Raw genomic sequence first — 22,072 nt, 5'->3', positions numbered from 1 at the left:
TGGCCTAGGGAAATGTTAAAGAATTCTGGTATAGGCTAATTTATAAGATCATTTATGTTGAGGAAAAATACAGAATCAATACCTATCTTCATACTAGTTTTAAATGTTAGCTATAATCTTTTCTCCTTTAATTTTTAATCCATGGAAGTGATAATACTAATAATTCTTTGTGGTTTCTGCTTATCCATTAGCCTATATTGCCTGCATCTTTCAATTTTATTAAAATATATGTCGAGTCTTGTATAGTGATAAAGTGTAGAGTGGAAGGGAAGTATGCTTAAACCGTTACCTTTTTTTTTCCTTGGCAGAGAAGGTAAGTGCACAATGGTCCTGTGTTGAGTTTTCTGGTCGTCTGCTAAGACAGGTGCCCCGTCACAGAATCCTGTGGGTAGTAAAGTGTAAATTACTTGCAGCTTTAAGGTACAGTTTTAACTCCTTAATTAGCTATACTAGAATCTTCCCTTACTAAAATCAGCTAGGTAGAGTTTTGTGGGTGTGTATGTTTATTTAGTGCATACACAGAAATAATACAGAAAGTCATATTTTTCTGATTTAAGAATTTACCACGAAGCTGTGAGAATGTTTTGATTTTCAAAGTCACGTTGGGATTAGAGTCAGACAGAGAACCTTCATTCCCTGTAAGTAAATACTCCTGCTTTTATTTATTTATTTATTTTAAGTTTTTTTTTTTTTTTCAACGTTTTTTATTTATTTTTGAGACAGAGAGAGACAGAGCATGAACGGGGGAGGGGCAGAGAGAGAGGGAGACACAGAATCGGAAACAGGCTCCAGGCTCCGAGCCATCAGCCCAGAGCCTGACGCGGGGCTCGAACTCACGGACCGTGAGATCGTGACCTGGCTGAAGTCGGACGCTTAACCGACTGCGCCACCCAGGCGCCCCTTTTAATTTTTTTTTTTCAAAGTTTTTTATTAAGTTTATTTATTTTTGAGATAGAGAGAGACAGAGCATGAACGGGGGAGGGGCAGAGAGAGAGAGAGGGAGACACAGAATCGGAAGCAGGCTCCAGGCTCTGAGCCATCAGCCCAGAGCCCGATCCGGGGCTCAAACTCACGGACCGCAAGATGGTGACCTGAGCCGAAGTCGGACGCTTAACCGACTGAGCCACCCAGGCGCCCCAATACTCCTGCTTTTAAATTCTTTTATTTTAATAAGCCAAAAGTTTATGCTCTTTTCAGAATGCTGAGAATTTTGCCCCCAGATATGGTCAGAGTTCCCAGTTCCAAATGTAAAAAAAATTCAAAGTAGATCTGTTATGGTTTAGAAGTCTGATGGGATGAGGCATGAAAGATACAACAGATGTCACTACACATCCATACTGATGTTACTCCCATGCTTACTTGCTTTAACCCTATAAGGTTATGCTGCTTTGGGGTGGACCCTGGGGACTGACATCTTCAACTAGCATAGTTGCTGGGACAGATCCGTGGATGCAGTCAGGCCCTGGGGCTGAGCAGCTGACAGTATTGCAGCCCCTTAAAAATAGACCTGGATAAAGGCGTAGGACCACAGGAGGCATGTGGGGCCAGTCAGTACTGCACACAGAGGAAACATGCACTGCTTTTCCGGATTACCTGATGAGGAAAAATCACCAGTATCAAGGTGGGAAATCCTCAATCCACTGAAACAGAGGCCGTGGAGATGATCTGATTTAATCCTATCACCTTGGTTTGATGGTGAGAGTACAGGTTTCCATTCAAAAGTGGAGCAACAAGGAACTCAGGATTCTCACTCCTGCTTGCACATTCCTTCCACATTGCAGGACTCTTCAAACTGTAGATTTTGACCCGTTAGTGGGTGATGATGAGCTCTCTTTAACAAAACAAAACAGGCCAGACTCCATTACTCAGTAAGGCTTTGTGATTTTCATTTCAGAAACACATGCTATATTGATACAAGTAACATGTTATTTGTACTTGTGTCTCGGGTCACAGTGGGCATTTGATTTCTTAGAGGTCATTTGATTTCTCTGAGGACCTAGTCAAAAAACATAAACTACACTACTCAGTATAGGTATGGGGTTACAAGAATAGGGTATGAGAGATTTTTTTTTTTTTCAAAATGACTTTTAAATAAAGAGGGACTTGGTTGTTAATTTTGTTATATGTGTCCGCTTTTTACAATACTTCTTAAGATCACATTTGGAACTCCCAAAGAAACAGCATTCAGCTTACATTTTACATCTAAGCTTACATCAGCAAGGAGAGCTATTTGTAGCATAGATACTATAATTGAAACAGATGTATGTAAACTTTGAAGCTTAGCTCTTCATACCAGTCTCATTGGTATGAAAAGTTAACAGTAAAACAGTAAATGTCCACTATGTTCAAGAGTAGCAGCTTTGCACTCAAAATGTCTTAGGTTTGAACCAAATTCTACCACTTATTACTTGTGTACCTTGGACAGTTGCTTACCTCTTCCGACTTTGTGTTCAATTATAAATTGGGCATAAAATGGCAGCTCAAAGATGTTGGGAGAATTACATGAAATAAAAAAATGCAAGGCACTTCACAATATACCCTCAGTAAATGTCAGGTATATCATTCTTGAGGCTGCTAAGGACTTTGCCACCCCATATGCTGTTTTGTTGCTGTTGTTTGTTTCTATTACTATTTTTATTTCTGTTATGTTCTTTCATGCCGTGGAGACTTTGTGGGTCTCCTAGAATTTCTTGTTGTGGACTTGAGAGCATATATTTCCTTTTGGACTCTCCATTGAATATCTGAGGTCAGGTAATAAGCAAGTGTTCAACTTTTTTGATGTTTTGCATTGTGATATACACTGTGTGGGACAAAGATGCAAATCAAAATGTGTGCAGCTAAAAATATATCAACAAGAAGAGTATGCTGACCTTTTTAGCTGGGCTTCACCTCTCAGATTCAGTCTATTTTCAGTTGCCACAGTCCAAAGTCTGATCTTCAGTTTTGCAGATACAGAAACTTGATCTCAACAGTTCACCTAGAGTTCACCAACTCTGGAGCACTGACTCACACCAAGAAAACTGACAAGAGAATCATTTACCAACCAGAACACCAGTTTATGAATATACCATGGTTACATCCCAGTCACAATAAGACATATGCCTGTTGTTCAATTTAATTATAGATCAAAAAGTTGCCTACAGAGCTTAAAATAAAAACACAGAGGTGATATTCTCGAATGGCATTTTCAGTGAGACAGATAATATGAAAGAATTGCCTATCCCTGAAGACACTGGTTATAATAATCAGTATCCATCCTGTATATGAAAAAATTCTGCCTCGCTGAAATAGCTTAGCATGTAGATTTCACATTTGCTTATTTTCTTTTAAAATCAGTCACCATCATTATTACTACTTTCCTTGCAAAATTAGTTTAGTAATATCTCCCTGTTGTGGTGTGGTGGTATTTAAGCCTGCAGTGCTTGCTAAGTTGGAGATATTTAAAAGATATGCAGTCAGAAACATACACTATGTCATTACAAATGCCATTCCGAAGTTCAGGACAAAGTTGTAGCAAAAGATAGAGGTTTGGAAATTGTCCATTCACAAATGATAACTACGGGGAGGGGGTAAACCATAGGCCTACTGACATTGGGATGACAGAGGAGAATACTGAACGGAAAGAACTGGAATCCTAGAAGATTCACAACAGCCTCCTGAGGAAATCGGTCTCAGAAAAGAGTTTCAGTGAGGAGGTAAGTCTGTGTCACTTGTTACAGAGAGGACTATCAAGAGTCTGTTAGAGTCATAAAAATAGTAATTATTTCTGATCACTAAAGTGTTTTGGTGAAGAGATTGAGGAAAACAAATTAGTACTTTGAGGAGAAAACAGAGACAGAAAAAGCTATAAAGAGACATTGCTTGATAATGCCAAAGGGAAAATGTCCATGAGGGAAACTGAAGTAGATGGATGACATCAAAAGGACAAAGGGGAGGAGCACCTGGGTGGCTTAGTCAGTTAAGCATCTGACTGTTGGTTTTGGCTCAGGTCATGATCTCATGGTTGTGAGTTTGAGCCCAGGATTGGGCTCTGCATTGACAGAGTAGAACCTACTTGGGATTCTCTCTCTCCCTCTTTCTCTGCCCCTCCCCAGCTTGTGCCCTCTCTCTCAGTAAATAAAACTTAAAAAAAAAAAAGAAAAAGACAAAGGGGAAGGCGTAGTCTAGGGAAGGAGTGGATGTGGGTACTGAAGTTGAACACTATCATAGTAGAGGACAGAAGTTAACTGTGAGGCTAGGGCATTGGCTGGGTCACTAGGTGATAGGAATATTATAGGGCAAAAAGATTACAGGGTCAGATATGAAGGTTGGTAGATGGCAGCAATGAGTAAGAGGGCAACTAGCGGGAGCTAGAATACCTATCCCTTCTCTAGTGTGTAAAGGTGGCAAGATAAAAGTGGCCTCTATGGGGAAAATGAGTAAGGGAGATATTTTACTGAGGAGTTGATAGCAGCTTTTAGGAAGAGATGCCTGTGAGTATAGAACCTTCCTTTAGAAGGAATTGCATCTCTAGAACACAGTCCCAAAAAAGGGAAGAGATATATATGGTCAATAAAGGGTAGAAATGGGAGGAGAGGGGAGTGAACTGAAGGAGAGTAGTTTTGTGACAAGGAAACTTGTACCAAAGGGGTCATATTAGACCATGAGGACAAAAAAGGAAGGTTATGGAAAGACCTAATATTTCATTAGGGTGTAAATAACCAATATTCCATTAGCAACTTTGGCAATAAGCTTCCCCATAGTCAAGACAGATTGTTCTCAAATTGATGGAATTGGGGAAAAGGGAATGGATTAGCCTTAGGCATTGAGAGCTGTGCAGTGTTTTAAAACATGACTGCAAATTCACTGCCGTTTCTCTAACAACTGTGATGTAGGGTCCCTCTCCTTGGTTCTGAGAGGGTTTGTGGTTATTTTGACCAATAGAATATGACTTCTAAGCCTGAGTCATAGAAAGCTACATAGCTTCTGCCTTGTTCGGAACATTCTCTCTTGCAACTCAGAATTACTATGTAAGAAGCTAACTACCTTGTGGCCACAGGGTGGTGAAAAGAGAGGTGTAGGGGTATAGGTGAGGGGTGTGGGGAGACAGAGCATTCACAAGCCAAAGAGCCTCTAGCCATTCAAATCCTACCAGCCCACATACCAGACAAGTACGTGAAGAAGACTTTGATCCAAATACCCTGCCATTCACTCCTAGCTGCTTGAGTCTTCTCAGCTGAGGCCTCAGACATCATAGGACAAAGACAAGTCACCTTGTCTGAGACTTGTGTGAAAAACCTATAAGGAAAATAAAACCATGGTTATTTATGTCTTCTGGGATAGTTTGTTACACAGCAATAGACATGGCCTAAGACAGACTATAATGCCAATGTTGTGTCATTTCCCACAGTCAGTGTTTTTGTTTATCCTCAGGTATGTGTGGCCAGGGTAGGGATGGGGCTGATTTAGGAATATATGGTGTATTCCCAAGCAGGAATGACATTCAATTAATGCACAGGAACAGACTAGTGGATGTTTGGTGAGATGTCCATTCAGATTGGTTAAAGTTTGTGCCTAATCATGAGAAAATATTTTTACTATATCCCTTGCCTCCAAAACAGTGACATGAATATAGAAGGTACTTAGATTGGCACAAAAATGTCTGTGAACAGAGAACAGTTAAGAGGTAAGTTTTATCAATCTGTGAGTGTAAAAGGATTTCACAGAGAAGAGAATTTTGGCTGAACTAGAACGGACTGAGAAAATATATTCATGAAGGCATATGTTACACAGTTGGGTTTAAAGGCAGGATGGAATTTAATATTCAGGAGGAAGAAGGGAAGGTATCAGCCTCGTTTTTGTTTGTTTATTTGTTTTATCTGGAGGTTGGGGTATGAAGAAAACAATGAGCAAAGGCAATGGGTTGCAAAGAGGGTGGCCTTAGGTAGAAGAAAGAGAGAAAATAGACTCACTATGGGCTCAGAGGGTGAAACAAGTTAAGGCTAACTAGGCTAAATAATACCGCAGAGTGAAAGAACAAGCAAAGAGGTTTGAATTTACTGTATTAGGCAATAGATATCCATGCAAAGTTTTAAATTCGGAAAAAGACCTTGCAGAGAATCTGGCAAGGGAGGCAGCACCTCCTAAGACACTGTTTCTCCCAGGAGGACATTCAAAGACCGGTGGTGGTGGCAGTGGAAGGAGACAGAAGCGTGAAATACTTTGTAGGAAGAAATAACAGCTGTGGTGTGTGAGTGCAATGGAGAAAAGGAAAAGCCAATGATGACCGAGGTTCCATCTGGAGAATCAGGAATAATGGTGTTAATTCTGATGGAAATGGAGTGTTGGAAAGGAAAGCAGAGATGTACAAAATGTGAATATAGTGTGTAAACCTTGAGGTCTCCTCAGCAAGAAGCATTCCACTTATTTTTCTATGCTTCACCGTAATGTTTTGAGCCTCTCTTGGCTAATCTGGCATAGTTTTAATTTCACATTGTTCAGTTCTCCTGCCCTTTTTCTTGAACTTGTGACTTACATCCATAAAGGCATCGAATTGTTGAAAGGAGGGCATCTGGTACACACTGTCATCTCTTAACATTGCAACTCATGAGGTGACCTATGTATGTGCAGTATTCTGTTTAGTCACCCTTGTTGCTACTCACAAAGCCCTTCGTTTCTGGTTCTGTGAGCAGGTATCACGCTCTTCTTGGGATAACAGTGTCTTACCGTTGGGATCTGGGAAGGCATGGAGTATCCCATGAACCCCCCCAGTCCACTTCCTTAGATACACTACAAAGCTATTTCTGTTCAGGGGTTTCATGCCTTCAGAAAAATGTAAAAGGAAAATATTGAAACATTAAAAAAGTACCAAGGACATGGTAAGAAAAATTATGGGTAAAGAGAATAGATTTTTCTTCTTTTCAATTTTCTAAATAAACTTTGGGGCTTAAAGCAAAAATTAGTGTTTGATTTGGTTCTAAATGTATGTAGACAAAATATTTAAGATGATTACTTTTTAAATGGGGGAAGGTAACAAGAAATAAAGAGAGGTAAGGCCCCCAAACTTACTTGAACTGGGAAAATGACAACAGTAAAGGGGGAAAGTTATCCTAATATAATAGCTACAATTACAACTTAAAGTAGTAATACAAAACAACACATTCAAAAATAATGTCAAGGAAACAAAATGGAGTTCTAAAAATATTCAAGTAACCCACAGAAAGGAAAAAAGAAAACAGAGAAATGAAAACCACAACAAAACACAAGACAAAAAAATATGATAGAATTCAATCCTAAACTATCAATAATAACATAAAATGTAAATGTGTCTACTAAATACACAAGCAAAACACACAGATTGACAGACTGTATTAAAAAACAAAACCTAACTTTATTCTGTCTGTAAGAAACTCACTTCAAATATAAGCAGATTGAAAGTAAAAGAATAAAGACATATAAACATTAATTAAAGAAACACAGGAGTAACCATATTAAAAGATTAGAAGAAAGAGCAAAGAAAATTGACAGCAATGGATGTTGTAGAATGATTAAAGGGTAAACTCACCAAGGTATGCACCAAAACAACACTGCAAAATATGTGAAGCAAAAATTGATAGAACTGAAAAGAGACAAATTCAAAAATATGGTTGGAGACTTCAACATCCTTCTTCCAACAATAAAACTATGAGACAGAATATCAGCAAGTACATAGAACTCAACAACATGACCAACCAATAGGTTCCAAGTGACATTTATAACAGAACACAGGCTTTTTTCAAGTGCTCACATCCTGGGTCATACAACAAACCTCAAAAAATTTGAAAGAACTGACATTATATGGAATGTGTTCTCTGACCTCAGTGGAGTCAAACTAGAAATCAGAGAAAGATAACAGGAAAATACCTAAGCACTTGGAAATGAATGACACACTTTATTTTTTAAAATTTTTTTAGTGTTTATTTTTGAGAGAAAAAGACAGAGAGAGAGAGAGGGAGGGAGAGGGGGAGGGAGGGAGGGAGGGGGAGAGAATGAGAATGAATCAGAGGGCAAACTGGCAAGGAGCAAAGAGAGACAGAGACACAGAATCCGGAGCAGGCTCCAGGCTTTCAGCTGTCAGCACAGAGCTGGACACGGGGCTTGAACTCACAGAACACAAGATCATGACCTGAGCCAAAGTCAGACACTTAGTTGACTGAGCCACCCAGGTGCTCCACTGACACACTTTTGAATAATTTATAATCCGTGCATCAGAGAGGAAGTCTCAAGGGAAATTAAAAAAAAAAATAGATTGAAGTGAATTACAATAAAAATGTAACCTATCAAAATTTGTGGAATACAACTAAAAAGCATCTATTAAAAAATTACAGAGGCACCTGGGTGGCTCAGTCAGTTAAGTGTCCAACTTTTGATTTCAGCTCAGGTCACGATCTCACAGCTCCTGAGTTCGAGGCCAGCATCGGGCTCCGTGCTAACAGCTTGGAGCCTGCTTGGGATTCTCTCTCCCCTTCTCTCTGCCCTTCCCCCAACCTATCTCTCAAAATAAACAAACTTTTAAAAAATAAATAAAAGGCAAGCTTGCCTTAAGAAAAATTTACAGCTAACATTCTATTTAATGGTGAAAGACTGAATGTTTTCTCCCCTAAGATGGGGAACAAGGCAAACTTAGTGCTAAAGCAGTGCTGAGGGGGGAATTTATGACATTAAATTCTTAGCTAGAAAATGGTAAAATCCTTAAATTAATAATCAGAGCTTCCATCTCAAGAATCTAGAAGATCCGAAAAGAATAAAAAACAAGAAAACCCAAAGCATTCAGAAGGAAGGAAATAATAAAGAACAGAAATTAATGAGATATTAAAACACACAATCACTAGAAAAGTATCAATGAAACAAGACGGGTATTTGAAAAGATCAATGTAAATGATAAATCTCTAGTAAAACTGACCAAAAAATACCCATTATCAATATAATGAATGAAATTAGTTATGGCTGAAATTGTTGCAGCTATTAAACAAGTAATATGAGAACTAGAACTACCAGAAACAACTTGACACACTAAAATTTGGTATCTTTGATAAAACTCATCCCAAAATACAAAGTTATCACTCACCCAATATGAAATGAATCATTTAAATAGCCCTGTAACAATTAATGAAAGTGAAATTGTAACTTAAACAGCCCCCCAAAAGAAATCTCTAGGACTGGTAGTTTTCACTGGAGAATTCAACCAAATATTCAAAGAAAAATTCATATGTATTCTGCAAAATTTCTTCCGGAAAACAGAAGAAGAAATATTTACCTGTTTATTATATGAAACTAGTGTTACCAATGATACCAAAACCAGACAGTACAAAAATAAAACCAAAAAACAAAAAAAAATATAGAAGAGTACCCCTTATATATATAGTCACAACCATCCTTAACAAAATAGTAGCAAATAGAATACAAGAATAAAAAGAATTATAAAAATATTTTAAAAATATAAAAAGAATTATCATGACCAAGTGTGACCTGGGATGCAAATCTGATATTTATTAAAAAAAATTTTTAACATTTATTTATTTTTGAGAGAGAGGGAGAGACAGAGTGTGAACGTAGGAGGGGCAGAGAGAAAGGGATACACAGAATCCGAAGCAGGCTCCAGGCTCTGAGCTGTCAGCACAGAGCCCGATGCAGGGCTCGAATTCACGAACTGTGAGACATGACCTGAGCTGAAGTCAGACACTTAACCAACTGAGCCACCCAGTCACCCCACAAATCTGATATTTAAAATGTCATCTATGTCATCATGATACTAACAGACTGAAGAAAAATCACATGATCACATCACCGTTAAGGAAAAAGTATTTGACAAAATACAATATGTATTACTGATAGGAATTCTCAGAGAAATCGGAACAGAAGGGAATTTACTCAACTTGATAAAGAGCATCTGTTAACACCACCACCACCAACTGCAGCTAACATTAGCAAATGGAGATGGAATGAAACAATGGTAACATGAGGGCTTTTGTGGTGATGGAAATGTTATATATCTTGACCGTGTAATGTCAGTATCCTGGTTGGACTATCCTACTACAGTTTTTCAAGATGTTCCCATTAGGAGAAATGGGTAGAAGGTACTTGGGATTTCTTTGTATTATTTCTTAGCAACTGCATGTGAATCTATATCTCAAAATAAAAAAGTTAAATTAAAAAAGAGAGAGGGGGGCTGGGTGGCTCAGTCGGTTAAGTGTCCAATTCTTGGTTTCAGCTCAGATCATGATTTCATGGTTCCTGAGTTTGAGCCCCATGTTGGGCTCTGCACTGACAGCATGGGCCTGCTTGGGATTCTGTCATCTCTCCTCTGCTAGCTCTGTTTCTATCTCAAAACAAATAAGAAAATTTTAAAGAGACAGAGAGAGAGAGACTGAAGGAGACTAGGCATACCTAGAAATATGTATCCGTCAACAGATGGATGACAAAACAAATTGTGGTAGATCCTTACCATGGAATGCTACTTAGCAACAAAAAGGAACAGTTTACTAATACATACACCACAGATAAATCTCAAAACTGCTACACTGAAAAAAAGAAGCTATAAGAGTACATTCTAGGTTATGTATATAAAATTCTGGAATAGGCATAACTAACCCAGAGTGATAGAGAACAGAGAAGTAATTGTTCAGGGCCAGAACGGTGTAGGGATGAGGAATTGACTACAAAGCTGCACAAGGGGATTCTCGGGGGATGCGTTTGATTGTTTCAGTGTGTGTTGCGATATCAACATTTCAGTACTCAAGCTCTGTACTTAAAAGGAGTACATTTTATTGTATGCATATAATTACTCAATCAAGTTCTATTTAAATAAAAAGAGAGAATAAAAAAAATTGAGATATTAGAGTTGATACTCAATTTTTGTTTTTAAATTGGAAGCTGTAGCAAAAGACAAATACTCTCAGGAATGTCTTTTACACACCGTGGCAAGATTCAGAGTAAGAGTTTTCAACAGAGACTCTCAAGGCTAGGTAGATTTGGAAGTGATGATAAGGTCGTGAGAAAGAGAAGGAGTGAGTCCCCAGGAGAAGATGGAAGGCAAGATCTTGGCAAATACACAGATTTCAATGGCTGGTCTTCTAATAGCTTGGCACTGTTAACCTCAGAGTGGAGTGTACACTGAGAAGCCAGGGGTTAAAACAGTCACCTATGGGTGAGGGAGGTGTGGAGAGGGCAAGGAAAGCAGAAGGCCCAGTGAGATTGACGTTTGCAAATGCATGTAAATTATCCATGGGCTGGCTAGGTTTTAACTCATGGTACCTGTGGAGACAGACAGCCAGGGTGGGACTAGAATGGCAAAGTCAAGCTTGCAACCAGAGCCATGTATCAAGAGGAGGCCAGAGAGAGAGAGCTTGCCAGCAGTGTGCTAAAACTAAGGCTAAAATGAAGACATCATGCTAGATTAAAAACTGGCTCATGAGACACAAAGTGACTAGATCAAGAGAGAGTTAGGGGAGGTCAGGAAGAGGAGGGAGTTGTAACAAAATCCATCCTGCCATATCCTGTCACAAAGCTCAGTGGTGACACTTGTGCGGAAGTGGAAGCTTGTTCCTTATCAGAGTCTGGCATCAACTTCTCCCTAGTTTGCCAGTAAGCTTTGCATCAAGCAGATAGTCTGTCCACTTTACTAGGTTGACTTGTGAACCCATACCTGTCAGTTCATCACTGGGTCTCCATATCCTGGAATGTCATTTCAAGACAGGGCTCATCAGATGCCTGAAAGATGCAAAGAAAGGCTAGACTTTGCATGCCCTTCTCTTTCCCAACTTTCCCTAATTTCCCTTGGCCAAGCTGAGAAGAATAGGAGCGATTTACCATGTAGAAGCTCAGATATAGAGGAATCTAGTTGCCAGATGGGCCGTGCAAGATGGAAATTCATCTTATGAATGAGGTGAAGATGAGGAAAATCACACCATAAGGTCAAGGCTGTGATATGAATGCTTAAGTCAGGGGACAATATTTTACATGTTTAAGAGCGAGACTCAATTGGATTCAAATTCTAGTAAAGACAATTATTAAACATGAGAAATTGGGCAAGATACTTCATGTTTCTGAGCCTCGGTTTTCTCATCCAAAAAATAGGGTTGGTAATACCAATCTCAATGTATTACTACGGGGCATAAATGAGGTCATTTGTGTAAAACTCTTTGTACAATTGCCTGGCACTTAGTGGTCAATGAATGGAGAATGCTGCAGTGTGGGGCTGGGAACCTGGGAAGGGAGTTGGGCAGAGGCTGTCTGAGGAGGTTAACAGAATCAGCTGCAAGGGGAGGGAAACCTGAGAGGCTTGATGTCCAACCAAAAGGACTCAGCTGAGGAGGCCAGGACAGACTACCCAGGGAAACGAAGGGAAGGAGGAAATAGAATGTCTAAGAAACCCAGAAGGAAGTACTGATCAGCAGGAGCAAATGAGGAAAAAGAATGAGCATGGAGGGAGACAAGAGCGGTAGGCTTAGCAATAAGGAGATGATCAGAGTGGAGGGGAAGGCAGCCAGAGGGCAGAGGGTCAAGAAGGAAATAGAAAGGAACAGTGTGTTCTCAGGAACAAATCAAGAGAACCAGTTGCTATGAAAGATCAAGTAGCAAAATGTAGTGATTCTGAAGTGTAATGTTGTTGAGTGTGTTTCTTTGTTTATATTGTTGTTGTTCAAGTCTCAACTCTGAAAGAACAAGCAGACCCTGGTTGCCAGGATGTATTACTCCTGCTGCTTCCAAATCCAATTCTGGCAAGCGCAGTCATTCCCCATGGTATTCCTGTTAGCATTCATACAGTACTCATTAGGACTTGAAATCTTTTCAGCCTTGTCAAATTCCATTATATGGCACAACAAATCTTAACTTGTGGATTCTAGTGTTTCTTTTCATATCAATTCAGTTTTAAAATCAACTGCCGAGACAAAGAAAAACAAATACCAAATGACTTCCCTTATATGTGAGATCTAAAAAACAAAACAAATGAACACACAAGACAGAAACAGACTCAAACACAGAGAACAAACTGGTGGTTGCAGAGGGGAGGAAGGCAGGCAAAATAGGTGAAAGGGATTGAAGGTAAAATTTTCACTTAGAAAATAAGTCATGGAAATGTAAAGTACAGCACAGGAAATACAGTCAGTAATATTTGAATATCTATGGTGACAGATGGTAACTAGACTTATCCTGCAATCATTGCATAATGTATATAAATGTTGAATAATTTCATTGTATATCTCCAACTAATATTGTGTGTCAACTATACTTCAATAAAAAGTGAAACAAAATAAAGTATACCACAATTTAAAAGCCCCCCCAAAATAAAACCAACTGCCAAAAGTAATAATCTTTTGGTGCTCTTATACTGAAGTTTTTCTTCATAATAAGAAAATTATCACCTAACTAGGTGTTTAGCAATTAAAGAAGTAAACCCTTCTTGTACATTTAAAAAAAAAAAAAAATGAAATGACAATACCGGGTTTTTCAATTCATTTGCATGTAAATTTATAAATTATTTCAACTAGTCCATTGTTTTCTATATAGTTACTTCACATCAAAAACATCCAAGCATTTCTTTTGATCTACCTGCCTACAAAGCAATAAATATTTAATACTGTATCTAGAATATCTATATATATCTAGAACAAATATCTAGACCTCCAAAATTGCTCTCTTTTATACAAACAATTATTTGGGGTAAAAGTGGAGTTGATCATAATTATATGCAAGCAATTATTCTATGAAACAGCCAATTACACCACTTGAGCAATGTGAATTTCCCACAATGCATTTAGCTCCATATTGCTACAACTATGTCTTCCAATATTACTTACAATTTAATCTGCTTTGTCATGAGAAATACTCTCAATTAATTATGCTTTCAACTTTTTTTTTCTTAAAAGATTCTTAAAATACTACATTACCACCCAATAGCAGCTGACTATTCAGTACAAAATATAATATGAAACTAAAACAAGCTCATAGTTTACAAATCTATAGCAAATAAGAAAAGCTTACATTATAGTTTTGTTGGCAAATTGTACCTGATGCCATTTAGAAAAATCTATAAAATTCTCTGAACATTAACGTATCTCAGGGATCTCTTTGACCTTTTGGGGAAACATTTTTTTTAAATTAATAATTATACTTGAACCTATTTGCCTAAGGTCTGTACATTTTTAACAATGATATCTGTAATTTCCCCTCATTTTTCAGCATTACTCTTCCTTGAAAAATGTTGCAAAAAGATGAGGAAATTAAACTATAAAGAAAATTATTTACACACTTGAAACTAATATATGTCAACTATACTGCAGTTGAACATGTTTTTTTTTTTAATTTTTTTTTAAAGATTCATATATGTATTTGAGTGCATGCTAATTGAGGCATGAGGAAATCACAACTTGAGTGGGCACCATTATGAATGGCCAGAAAGATATTTAGGAGGCATGATCAACAGGATTCATTGAATGTGGAGGAATGGGGAAGAGGGAACAGTCTAGATCTCACATAACGTCCAAATTTCTAGCCTGAGCGATGGATGGGGTGAATGGAGGAGCCATGCCAGTTCTGGGAAAAGGGATGGGGGAAATCCTCTTTTGATTAATTGGGTCTCAAAATAGAATTCTAATACATAAAATTTTGTGTTTTCCAGCCCACTTATTTTCTTTTATTTAAAAGTATTTTGTTGGAGTGCCTGGGTGGCTCAGTTGGTTGAATGTCTGACTTCAGCTCAGTTCATGATTTCATGGTTCATGGGTTCAGGCCCCACATTGGACTCTGTGCTGACAGCTCTGAGCCTGGAGCCTACTTCGGATTCTGTGTCCCTCTCTCTCTGCCCCTCCCTGGCTTGCATTCTGTCTTTCTCTCTCTAAAATAAACATTTAAAAATTTTTGAAAAAAAAAGTATTTTGTTATAAATAGGGCAAGATTTAAATATTCTGAAGAAATACTGGTTAGAGGGCAATTGAAATGGTCATAGGATTGCTAAATATATTGCTAGAGTCATCTGGTTCAGAATTGGGCCAAGTATCCAATTTTATCAAGCAAAGAAATCATCCTTTATGCATTCAACAGATAGATTTGTGAGTGCCTCCACCATATCAGGCACCATTATAAGAGTTGGGACATAACAGGGACGAAACAGACGCAATCCCCACTCTCATTGTATTTATAAATGACTATAAAAATACACATGATGAGTAAAAGACAATGAAGATAAATTCATCTCAGCTCATTACAAGTGCTATGAAGAAAACAAAACATGGTAAGAAATATAGTAAGAAGAGAGTGACTAGAGTAGGGAAGAAGAATAAGACATGATGCCTCTGAAGGGTTGGCATTTGACCTGAGCCTTGCATGATGAGAAGCCAGCTGTGAAGAAATAGGGAAAGACCTTTCAGACAATGGACTTCAGACTTCCTAGGTAGGGGCAACAATCTGGTTGCAAGGACTTTGAGGGGACTTTTTTGGAAGTGATATTTGCATAGAAAACACGCTCTATTTGCCTACAGTCCATATTAATTTGAGAAGGAAGGAGCTGATATTAAAAAAAAAAAAAACACACAGGTGACTGACTGTACCCTCTTTATACCCATCAAACTACACTTTGCACTACCAGCAGTCCAAGCAGAGAGAATAGCACAGATCAAGGCACAAAGGCAGAAACTAGTTTGGCTCTCCCAGGGACTGTAACATGTGAAGAAACAGAGGGATGGGTAATAAGAGAACGTGCTCAGGAAGAAGGGGAAGGAGGGCATATCACACCTGGGCCTGGTAGACAACAGAAAGGATGAGAAGGTCTAAGCAGGGATGTGATGGGGGTGTGTTTCTGCTTTATATATTAAATCCTCAACTCGTCATCTGGTACAATTACTATTAGTAGTAGTCACTGATAGAAAAAAATTCATTTAGAAAGAAAGAAAAGCAATAGTTTTGTTTTTATACTTTCAATCCTTTTATGTAAAATACTCATTGTCTCAAAATGGTCTCAAAATGGTCTCAGAATGGCATTTGCTGATGCTGAATGATGTACTTTGACTCATGTCCTGGAGAGATATTCTGTTGGTCATCTATGTAATAATAATACTGTTTAAATGTGTTGAACTTTTTTTTTTTTAAGATTTGTTGAACTCCTGATTAAAGATAACTGGTATAGTTAAGGCCGAGTTGGAAAAACAGTTGGAAAACAAACTATATGATGGGTGAAGCTGTGTATTTTCCTGAAGACATTGGTAATTCTCTTCCATGAATAGTATCAAATATCTGATGATATTAAGGCATTTTCTTTGGGGCAAGGTAGGAATATTATATTTTAAAATTGTTTCTTGACTTTTTTACAAATATGGGGAAATCTCTCATCCGCCCTATCAATTTCTGATCCTATGTACAAATAGGGATGAACTGCCTAGGAATGTCATGATGATTTTCTAAGATAAAATTGGAAAAATATCCAATATAAAAATATTTTTAAGTTTCATAATCTGTAACAAGTGACAACATGATCATTAAATGCAAGAGCTTTTTTTTTCTTTCATTCTTTCTTGAAAAATCCAAGCCCAGGGACTTTTAAGGGTGGAAAATGTTTTAAAAGTGTGGTTAATACTGAGTACTTAAGTTAACTGAGTGATTAGACCACTGATTAATTAATTCATTCTATAATTACATACCTACTGCTATTTTGGATGATATCAAAGAAAAAAGAACAGTTATTAAATGTATCATCTATATAATCAAATTATTTACAGCCTAGTTGATGAAGCAAAGCAGAAACATAAAATGTTTACAAGCAGGAGGACTGATATGAGGCAGAAGAGATATCACAAGGCAGTACAGATTTGGAATGCCAGATAGCACTACAGATCATTCAGGGTGGTGGGAGCCTTAGAAAGCAGAGTTCCCTTGTTTGGACTCCCTCCTGTCTGGACATTTTCTCAAAGTGCACAGACAGATTTCTTCAACAGTATATAGCCCACTGAGGTCAAATAAGGGTTAAAGTTTACATTTGAACAGCAGAAAATATACAGGTCTTAAGCTGGTTAGTTACACCATGACCGTTCTATAACCTTAAAAGGCAATGTTTTTACACACTAATCAAAAAAGATCTTTCATTTTTTCCATGCTCTATTATTTTCCTTAGTGAACAGACACTTTAAATTGCATACTGTAAAGCTTCTGAAAGAAGCCTTTCAGAAATCCATCATAGTCTTCTCTCCTTCGGATGACTAGATCCTCCCTCAATGTTCTTTCCTGCCGACTCAGAAGGCACCCATAGACAAGCACTAAGAAGATTTATTTAGAAGAAATTTCAAAGCAATTTCTGACCAATAAGCTCCAATAGAGGTATGAATTGTCTAAATTGATGTTTTTTTTTTAAATATGAAACTGAGAAAATATAATAGTGATGTTTTGTAAGTTGCAGAATTTTAATTTTTTTTAAATGTTTATTTTTGAGCGAAAGAGACAGAGCATGAGCCAGGGAGGTGCAGAGAGAGAGAGGGAGGGAGGGAGGGAGACACAGACTTCAAAGCAGGCTGTAGGCTCTGAGCTGTCAACACAGAGCCCAACGTGGGGCTCGAACTCACCAATGTGAGATCATGACCTGAACCGAAGTTGGACACTCAACTGACTGAGCCTCCCAGGCACCCTTAAGTTGCAGAATTTTAAAGCTACACACTTTATTGTAAAATTGTAATTTTAGCTCTTTTTTCTCCGCCTCCTCTCCCACAAAAACTTAGTCCTAAAGCTAGGTAGAGAAGAGCAAGGTAGGCATCTGTGCCAGTGGCCCAGATCAAGATACCAGAGCCCAGCAGGCTGAGAGGGCATTTGGTCTGTAGGAAGTTGGCTTGGAGTGAGGTGTAAAACCTAAGGAGGATGAGGAGGGTGTACATAGGAGTGTCCCCACATGGCCCTATCAGGATCAATATAGAGATCTGAATAAATAATGGTAGGGACCAACTACAACCCATTGAATGATGTAGGAAACTGTAGTCCATCAGGTAGAAATAACTGAACACATTTAAAGTTTGGTGAGAAATGGGTTAGTGACTGAGTTTCAAAGTACCAGCTTACGAAACACTTACCAATTGCTACAAGGAGAATGAACTTTATCTGGAGAAGTTTTGCAGACTCCATCTTAATATGGGCATCAAAGTGAGCTTCTGTAGTAATGGAACCCATCAAAATTGTGTGCCATCTGATAGAATTCAACAAGAACACAGCATTACCTCTGTCATATTCCTGCCGAAGACGCACAACCTGGATCTCATCATGAAGAAACATCAGACAAACCCAAAGAGAACATTCTACAAAAGAGTTGGTCTTTACATTTCAAGTGTCAAGATCATTATAGCAAAGAAAGACTGCAAAGATTGTTCCAGAGGAAAGAGACCAAAAAGATCGACAACTAAATATATCCTATGATTCTAAGCTGGAGCCTTTTATTACAGAGTCGTTATTGGGACAATTGGTGAAGTTTAAATGGGATGTGAGGATTAAAAGTTAATTACATATTTGTGGTAACTCCTTGAATTTTAGTTGTGTAGGAAAAACGTCCTTGTTTGTAAGAAATACACATCACAATGTTCTAGGGTGATGGGACATCAGGTTGGCAGTTTGTCCTGAATGATTCAGGAAAGAAAAATTTATTATATTGTTCAACTGTGGCTTGAGATTGTTTAAGAATTAAATTTGCTTTTACAATCAATAGCAATCCTTTAATATTAATTATATACATTGTTGCTATAAATATATTGTTTAATTAGGTAATCCTTGTGGCATTATAAAGCATTTTACCTGACAAATGATGATAATACAAACAGTCACTGGGGTTTTGTTAGTATTCATATGGGCATGTAGCATATTCCTTCTCCATTTAAAAAAGAAGGGAATGTCTTCTGATAAAGTCTATTCTTAAATAGAAAGTGGGATGATTTTGTTATTATAAGTTTATGGTCAATATTACGGTCCAAAGTATTGATTCTTCCCTGAGACAACAGCAGAACAATGGACACAGTCTCATGGTTCAAAAGAAGTCATTTTTACTCATTAAAGAAATTGGAGCCAAATAAGACATATCTTCTGCAATCTTGGATGATTTACCTGAGTAATCCAATTTTACAAATTAATTTTATAATTTCTTCTATAACTTTAAACTTATTCTTCATTTTGTCTTTACAAATGCATAGGAATTTAACTAATTTGAGCCTGTGATAAAGGCATCTATCCAAAGAGTTTTAAATATAAATTTTAACTCCAAATCAGAATAATAACTAACATTATCAAGTGGTCATATGTGAGAGGATACTTCCCTATATATATATATATATATATATATATATGCATATATGTGGATAACTACATATTTATAATATGATGCCCATAACACTATGTGTTAGGCATTATTGTTAGACATAAAATAAGTAAACTGAAATCTACAAGGTTAGTCATACAAGTTGTTAAATGAAAGGAATACAATGTCGTGTGAAAATATATCCCAACTATCTATGCTTATAAATCTCTTTACTTACCAGCCTTCTAAGGAAGGTTGACTGTCTCTAGAATTGTGCAGGGCCCAGAGCAATTGCCTCTACAACCACTGTACCCTGCTACTCCCAAATATCAGTGTTTCTAAGAAATCTGGTTAAAAGCTGTATCTAAAGAAACTCACAGTGGAAAGAAGTGATACAAGGACAACACCAAACCTCCTGTAGGTGCAGATATGAAATAACACCCCTCAAATAAGTCAGGAATGGGTTGATTTATTCATCTGAACTTTAAGTCTCTTTGCCATAAATGCACTAACATAGCATTTCCCCTAATTAACAGCCTCCCTGATTCACTGTCCTAAACCTATAGAAGTCTCAGAGGAAGGGACCCAAGCTAATCCTCACCTCCTCCTAACCACCCTAATTACCATAGTCATATGCATTTACAGTGACTGGGGGAAAAGGCTACAAGGAAGAGAAACATTGATTGTCTTTGCAACTTCAAGTCTAATCTGATTTAGAAACTATGTATCAGTTTAACTTGAAATAAGCTAAGAATGAAATATAGGCCATAACATAGAGTCTACCTAGAAATTCACATACGAGTAATTGATAGGTAATTTTTTTAAATACACTTCCTTGGGTTATTATTCCTATTTTGAATGTAAGTTTCCTGTGATAAATTTTTTTGATAAAGTTCAGAATAGTTTTATTTCACTAATATAATCAGGAAAAAAAGGTACTTTGCTCTATAGACTGTAAGTGTCCCCCACAAAATTCATATGTTGAAGCTAAATCCCCAGTTTGACTATATTTGGAGATAGAGCTTTTGAAAAGAAATTAAGGTTAAATTAGTTCATAAGGATGGGGTCCTAATTCAATAGAATTGTAGATGTGATGAGAAGAGGCAAAATTCCCCTCTCTTGTCACAGGCACACACCAAAGAAAGGCCATGTCTTCACACACTGAGAAAGTGGCCATCTGTAAGCCAGGAAGAGAGTTCTTTTCAGAACACAGCCATATCCCCTGACTTCAGACTTCCAGCCTCTAGAACCTGAGAAAATAAATTTCTGTTGTTTAAGCCACTTAGTCTATGGTATTTTGTTATGGCAGCCCAAGTTGAGTAAGACATTTCCCAAACTGACCTTCTACCTACGGAGATAAATTCTGTGTAATTGTATTTAGTACTTAGTATCACTCTCAAAAGCTACTGAGATCATTACTTCTCTTACCAAATCTTCATATTCCTTATTTTGTTCCATAAGAAACATAAATTCATTTCCCTTTGAAAGAATTGACGCAAATTGCTATCAGAATCCTAGCTGATGCAAAAAGCTTCATAGTGCCACAGTTAAGAAGCTGTGCAGTATTTCAGAAGGATGGTTTTAAAGCTTAGAAAGCAGGAGTTACATCTGATCTAGTAAGTGAATTAGCAAGATGCTAATGAGATTAGAGAGGGGATATGCCTGGTCCAGTCGCAACTGAAGAGAAGGTTGGCTAAATTTCCTTTCAACACAGAACATACTGGATTCTGATTCTCAGACACGCAGAGCTTGGGAAGTGGGTCATCTTTTCAGACTGGGTTAGTTTGCCAACTGAGTATTTATTACTCAAGTATAATAAAAATGACCAAAAAAAAAAAAAACCCTCAGACTCCAACATTAAGCAATTGACAAGGTCTGTGTGCTAACAGTAAAGACTTACTGTGGGGATGGGTGTTAACGTAAGTGCTCTGTGCCAGATGCCCAAATTAGAATCCCAGCTTAGTTAGACTCCTACTTCTTGTTATTAATCTGATGCAACCTTTTGGAGCTTCAATTTCCTCACCTCCAAAATGGGATGATAGTACCTACTACTAAGGAGTAAATGAGTAAATTCATGTAAAGCCCTTGGCAAAGTCCCTTGCATATAGCACTCAATAAGTGTTAGCTACAGAAACAGTAGGACCAAGTCTGTATGTGAGTGCCTACATACGTATAACATGAATGAAACAGGTTTTTTTTTTTTTTTACAAATTACATATAATTGACTTTATAAATTTGTGTAGATGCAGAAAATACTGCTCCTACCTCTATATCTAAAGAACTCATTCCTGTCCTGTAAGTGATTTTTGAAGATGGAATATTAGGGTTAGATGTTGTGCTGGTTGGTCTCCACTTGCCCATCCAGAACCATTCCCCACTCTTTCCTGCCTTACTATATCCCAGGACATTGACCTCTACTCTCTTCACACATGGTTTCCAGCATTCTGCTCCCTGTGAGTTTGGACAGTGGGAGGCACTGATAGGAGACTGGAGGTTGGAAGGAGAAAAGGATCAGAGTGTATTCCTTCTTCCTACCCTCATTTCCTCCCTCCTCCCTGTTTCCTCCCTCCCCCTCTCTCCATTTCCTCCCTCCCTGGCCAAGATTTTAGTTCTGTATGTGTTCCTCCGTGTAAGGGGCCACCCCCTCACATGGCCGATACCTGGTCTGTAAATCTTCCTTCTCCTCATCCCTTGTGATTTAGGGGTGGTAACACCATCCCACTGTTTCTAGTCCCTCAGTAAGGTGACTACACCATCCCCTACTCCGGTGTCTGTTTACTAAACATTATTCAATGATTG

At 37.9% G+C, this 22,072-nt stretch overlaps 1 long non-coding RNA gene across 1 annotated transcript; it reads right to left on the bottom strand.

Moving 5' to 3' along the window:
* Positions 1–240: 240 nt before the first annotated feature.
* On the bottom strand, positions 241–3,086 carry LOC125922137 (uncharacterized). The gene is made up of 3 exons (XR_007457585.1): positions 2,871–3,086; positions 1,594–1,831; positions 241–382 (listed from the first exon to the last, which is right to left on the bottom strand). It is a non-coding gene; the product is annotated as an uncharacterized LOC125922137 (long non-coding RNA).
* Between the last annotated feature and the right edge of the window lie 18,986 nt (positions 3,087–22,072).

This window comes from Panthera uncia, chromosome C2 (assembly GCF_023721935.1).
Source record: "Panthera uncia isolate 11264 chromosome C2, Puncia_PCG_1.0, whole genome shotgun sequence".
NCBI lineage: Eukaryota > Metazoa > Chordata > Mammalia > Carnivora > Felidae > Panthera > Panthera uncia.
Note: the sequence above shows the minus strand (reverse complement) of the source record. Positions and strands in the feature narration are given on the sequence as shown.